We start from the raw sequence: 6,460 nt of genomic DNA on the forward strand, positions 1-6,460 counted from the left end.
AATGTTCTTCAGTAAGTGAATGGAAAAATAAACTGTTATATCTAGATAATAGAATATTACTCAAAACTAAAAAGAAAGAAGATATTAAGCCATAAAAAGACATGGAAAAAACTTTGATTCATGTTTCTAAGTAAAATAAGCCAATCTGTAAAGGCTACATACAGTATGAGTTCAATTATATGACATCCTGAGACACTAATGGCTCTCCTAGACGGGAGGCTCGCGAGAGTGGTAGGGCTAAAGCCTAAAACCATGCAATGTCTGGGGTTTCCTCTACTTTTTCAACTCATGATCTTGTTCACCCTTTATTTCTGTCATTGATGTGAACTAGAATTTTAGACTGTCAGATAACCAGTAAACATTGAGTTTCAGGCACTCATGGTAATCATTAGAGACCATTATTTAACCAAAATTTCATAACTCCTTTCCTGTTAATGTCTCTTCTCATTCCTTTCTTTTCCATTTCCACTGCCAAAATTCAGACTTTTAACCCCCTCCTATGAATTATCTTAATAACTTTTCTAATGAACTCTTTGCTTCTAGTCTCCTCTTATTTCTTTCATTCCTTTTTTTTTTTTTTTTTTTTTTTTGAGACGGGGCCTCATTCTGTCAGCCAGGCTGTAGTACAGTGGTGTGGTCATGGCTTACTGCAGCTTTGCATACCTGGGCTCAAGCTATCCTCCCTCCTCAGCCTCCAGAATAGCCAGGACTACGGGCATGCACCACCATGCCTGGCTAATTTTTTAAGTTTTAATTTTGTAAAGACAGGGTCTTGCTATGTTGCTATGGCTAGTCTGGAACTCCTGGCCTCAAAGGATCCTCCTGCCTCGACCCCTCAATGTGCTGAGATTACAGGCATGAGCCACTGTGCCTGGCCATCTTTCTTATATTTGTATTTTATTTCTGCAACACTATTGTTGGTTCATTTAAGATCATTATCATATTTTATTTGATTGACATGTCCCACTGAGCTTATAGGAACACTTTGTAAGTAGTTGTTTCAATTTAGAATGGTTTGATTACAAGAAACAGAGACCCACTTTGCATCATTGTTTAATACTATTGATGTCAAACCCAGTTCTTAATAGACAAATCTATCCAATCTTAATCAGTTTGACCATGAAGTAAGATTCTCATAAACATTTTATAATTTTTTAGTTTTTTTGTTTAAGACCAGATCAATGTTCTAATAAAACTCTGTTGTGCTTTTATCCAAATATTTAATTTACAGATAAACTGAATAATACCTCTTTACTTTTAGCCAATATGTTTACACAGAATTTCTTTTACAAGATTAATCTTTCACAAACCTTCCACAACTTGCTTAAACCTTCAGCTTTTTTCTATCTAACTTAAAACAATCATTTAGCCTTCTAAACTAAGCAAAAAATCCACATTCCCATGCCTTCGTATACTCTTTTACCAAAATACATTCTACTTTCCCTACACATCTTACATGTAAAACTGTTTTTCCAATACTCTCAAGTACATGTTACATTGTTAATGCTTAGCAACTTTTACTTTTGATGAAAAACCTGGTAGGTACCTGATGTGGAGCCTAGGACGCTAGACAGAAGTGCAGATAAGGTCTGACTCTTTGCAGCATAGCTAGGGGGCATGGCTAATTCTGTATGTCCCCAGGCCTTACCTAGCTTTAAAGCAGGCAAGTTGCACAGTTAAGAGTCATAGTAGCAGTTTATGAAGCATTTAGCAGGCCTAATGCCCTTTAAAATTACATTTTAAATAAATTCCCTTTCACAAATCTTCTTACAACTTACATAGACCATCCATGACATGCCTGGACCCTCTAACGTATCCCAAGCATCTCCCCCATTTAAACAACTAGTCATTTTACTTTAGGACAAGAATGCATCATACAAGATCCTCTCTCACACAAAATATCTTTTCTTTATAATGTTCCTTACCAAAAATACCTTTACCTTTATAACCTTTAAAGTAGACAAGAGTCATTTTCTGACCAAGTGCAGTGGCTCACGCCTGTAATCCCAGCACTTTGGGAGGCCAAGGTGGGCAGATCACTTGAGGTCAGGAATTTGAGACCCAGCCTGGCCAACATAGTGAAACCCTGTCTCTACTAAAAATACAAAAATTAGCTGGGCATGGTGGCACATGCTTGTAATCCAGCTACTTGGAAAGCTGAAGCAGGAGAATTGCTTGAACCCAGGAAGTAGATGCTGCAGTGAGCCAAGATTGTGCCACTGCACTCTAGCCTAGGTGACAGAGCGAGACTCTCTCAAAAAAAAAAAAAAAATAGTAATTTCCTTCTGTTGGGAGGTTATGGTTTCACTACATGTTGCTGTGCAATTTCTGTTGTGAAGGGGAGCAGATAAGGAGGTTATCTATATATGGTAGAAGTTATGCCCTGCTCAAGAGATTGCTCGGTTAGATTTTTTTTTCTAGAACTTGTCTGAATAAGTGTGGGCTATTTCCAAACCTCTGAAGTAGAACTATCTAGGTTGAAATTATTGGTTAAAGATTTAGATAGCTTTCCCAGGAGTAATAGGGCTATTAGAAGGAAACATGAATTTAGAGTTCAGGTAAATATTAAGCAAGCACCATCTTGACCCAAAGGGTTGTGAATCTTTTCTTTTGGAGAGAAAGGACACCATTTGCCCCCATTACCCAAAAGGATTTGGAGGAAAGTTGCTCAGAGAAGATTAGCACACAGAGTAGGCAGCTTTTTTTTTTTTTTTTTTTCTTTCTGAGATAGAGTTTCACTCTTGTTGCCCAGGCTAGAGTACAATAGTGCAATCTCAGCTCATCAAACCTCTGCCTCCCAAGTTCAAGTGATTCTCCGGTCTCAGCCTCCAGAGTAGCTGGGATTTCAGGCACGTACCACCATGCCCAACTAATTTTTGTATTTTTAGTAGAGACGGGGTTTCGCCGTGTTGGTCAGGCTGTTGTTGAACTCCTGACCTCAGGTGATCTGCCCACCTGGGCCTCCCAAAGTGCTGGGATTACAGGCATGAGCTACCACACCTGGCCGTAGGCAGCTCCTGAACCCAAAAGAAAATTTTATCATTTTACTTGCTGCCTCCAGAGTTTCCCTTGGCTTTCTTTTTTTGATGGTGATGTCTGATTTGGAAGTCAGCCAGAGCAGAGAGCCCCTTCAGCTCAAGGTCATCAGGGGTTGGGATTCTGCCCCAGGGACTGTTTGACCCTCAGGGCAGTCCTGTTTCCAGTGCCCGAGCTTGTAGCAGAGGGGGCAAGCCATGTGGGGTTTTTTTCCCATTTACCCCATTGGAGCAGTTTGCCTTCTAGTGCCTGGCTTCCTGCACCAATGGCGGTGACCTGGGAGGGTATTCTGAGGGCAACCTGGAGGGGGCTGGAGAGCTTGTGAAGCAGCCAATAGTTGAGTCTACCTCTGGTCCCTCCTCTTTTTAGCCCTGTCCTCCTTGTTGGACATGGTTATAAAAACTGCGGAGGCATACTTGAAGATTTCCTGCATAAGGGCACGGAGTTCTAAGGCTGACTTTTGTAATTTTCTCCCAGTCTATTTTTAGGCCAAACAGTATTCCAAAGGAAAATTAGTTGTTGTTGTTTTTTTTTAATTTTAAGGTTTGGGGGAATCAAAGTTTTCCTGGTTTTTGGGAATGCATCTGAGAGGCATGTCCTGTGATATGGAGATGTGACTACCCACCTGCAAAGAGAGAACAGAGGAGGAAAAAAGGAAAAAGAAGATGCCCCCTCTTATTTTCCTGTTATCCTGAATAGTGTCCCCTATTCATCCTTCGGGTTCTGGAATGAACCAGTCTTACTGTGTACTCTTAACCTTGGTCCCAACTCATCACAATTACCCACTTGAGAACAGAGGAGATACTGGAGTGAACAGTGGGCCCCCTGTCCATCCTTGGGGTTGTGGAATGAACCGGTCTTTCCGTGGATGCCTAACCTTGCCTTCATTTCGGTTCTAATGAAAATGCGTTAGCATGGGACCAACTTTCACCTCTGTCCTATGGGGTCTCTTGTGCCTGCAGCCTTGGGCCAACCTATATCCTTGTCTCCATGACCTTATAGTGGCTCTCGCTTGGAGCATTTCTGTAAAAATGATTATCTCTGTCCTCAGATGCCCATTTCCCATGCTCATTAAGTAGACAAGCAGCCTGTTTTTCAGCTAACTGCCAAAGGGGGCTGGACTTCTCTCCCTGCTTCCTTCTAATATGGCGTTGAAGGTCTTGATGCATGTTGGGAAGGGCATGGAAATGATTAGAGAAATGGATTCTATGGGAGGAAGTGGGAGGAAGCGAGAGGAATACTCATGGAAAGCCTTTGTAAACGGAAAATAAATCTTGGGGCCTCAAAATCACTAAGCTAAAGTGAAAAGTCAAGATGGGAGCTACTTAGGGCAAACCTGCCTCCCATTCTATTTGAAGTCACCCCTCTGCTCACTGAGATAAATGCGTATCTGATTGACTCCTTTGGAAAGGCTCATCAGAAACTCAAAAGGGCTGGGCGCAATGGCTCACACCTATAATCCCAGCACTTTGGGAGGCCAAGGGAGGCAGATCACTTGAAGTCAGTTCAAGACCAGCCTGGCCAACATGGCGAAACCCCATCTCTACTAAAAATACGAAAATTAGATGGCATGATGGCATGCACCTGTCATCCCAGCTACTCGGGAGGCTGAGGCAGGGGAATTGTTTGAACCTGGGAGGCAGAGGTTGCAGTGAGCCAAGATTGCGCCACTGCACTCCAGACCAGGTAACAGAGTGACACTCTGTCAAAAAAAAGAAAGAGAGCGACAAATGAAGGAAGGAAGGAAGGCAGGCAGGAAGGAAGGAAGGAAGGAAGAAAGGAAGGAGAGAGAGAGAGAAACTCAAAAGAAGCAACCATTTGTCTCTTACCTACCTATGACCTGGAAGCCCCCTCCCTGCTTTGAGTTGTCCTGTCTTTTCCGGACAGAACCAATGTTCATCTTACATCTGTTGACTGATATCTCATGTCTCCCTAAAATGTGTAAAATCAAACTGTGCTCTGACCACCTTGGGCACATGTGGTCAGGACCTCCTGAGGCTGTGTCACGTGCGTGCATTCTCAACCTTGGCAAAATAAAGTTAACTGAGCCCTGTCTTAGATTTTTCAGGGTTCACAATAATAATCTAACCTGTTATAGTGCTGTGTATGATTTTTTGTTCTTTTCCTGACTTCACACCCTAGCTTCCTCCTAATTCTCCCCATTTTGACACCTTGGTCTTCAGTTGTACATTCATATAAAACTCTAATTTCACACTAAACTAGTTGCATGAACTCTTCAAAACATCTTGCAACAGATCAATCAACAAGTATTTATTGTGTGCATACCATGTACCCAGCAAGGTATTTAATCTTTTATAGGCAATGACAGCTGCAGATTTGCTTATTTCCTGCACTGAGTGTTACTTAGTTGATAGGCCATCTGGCTTCAGTTTTTTGTTTTTTTATTTTTAGTTGCAGTGATTGAAAACAATGCTTTAAAATCTATATTCCAGCCAGACACAGTGGCTCACACTTGTAATCCCAGCACTTTGGGAGGCCGAGGCAGGCAGATCACCTGAGCTGAGGAGTTCGAGACCAACCTGGCAAACATGGTGAAACCCCATCTCTACTAAAAATACAAAAAATTAGCTGGCCATGGAAGCACATGCCTGTAATCCCAGCTACTTGGGAGGCTGAGGCACAAGAATCCCTTGAACCTGGGAGGTGGAGGTTGCAGTAAGCCGAGATTGCGCCACTGCACTCCAGCCTAGGTGACAGAGCAAAACTCTGACTCAAAAAAATAAAATAAAATAAAATAAATAAATAAAATAAAATCTATATTCTTATCCAGATCTCTTGGTCCAGGAAAAAAGCAAAGTGTGGGAAAGAGCAATAAATGTTTGTGGAATGAATTATTATCATGTTAGATTTTCTAATTTATTTTATTTAGCACTATATATACTTTTGCTATATTTTGTACAAAGTACTTATGGAATCGTTGTCTAGAAGCCCAGTATGCATTAAAATGGTCACTAGAAGTGTGGTTGTAAAGCCAAAAGATGGAGATTTCATTAGAATGTAGAAGAGGAAACATAAATTTAACTCAATTAGTAAATATTATTTTAGCTCATTCCTTATACTAGAAATTATAGCTGGCACTGGATATACAAAGATGAATATCACTGGCTTCATCAAATTCAATCCCTTCTCACTTTTTTTTTTTTTTTTTTTTGAGACAGAGTCTTGCTGTGTAACCCAGGCTGGAGTGCAGTGGCATAATCTCGGCTCACTGCAACCTCCGCCCCTCAGGTTTAAGCAATTCTCCTGCCTCAGCCTCCGGAGTAGCTGGGATTACAGGCACGCACCACCATGCCCAACTAATTTTTGTATTTTTAGTAGAGATTGGGGTTTCACCATGTTGGCCAGGATGGTCTCAAACTCCTGACCTCGTGATCCACCAGCCTCAGGCTCCCAAAGTGCTGGG

The sequence above is a fragment of the Papio anubis genome, chromosome 8, assembly GCF_008728515.1.
Source record: "Papio anubis isolate 15944 chromosome 8, Panubis1.0, whole genome shotgun sequence".
NCBI classification, from domain to species: domain Eukaryota; kingdom Metazoa; phylum Chordata; class Mammalia; order Primates; family Cercopithecidae; genus Papio; species Papio anubis.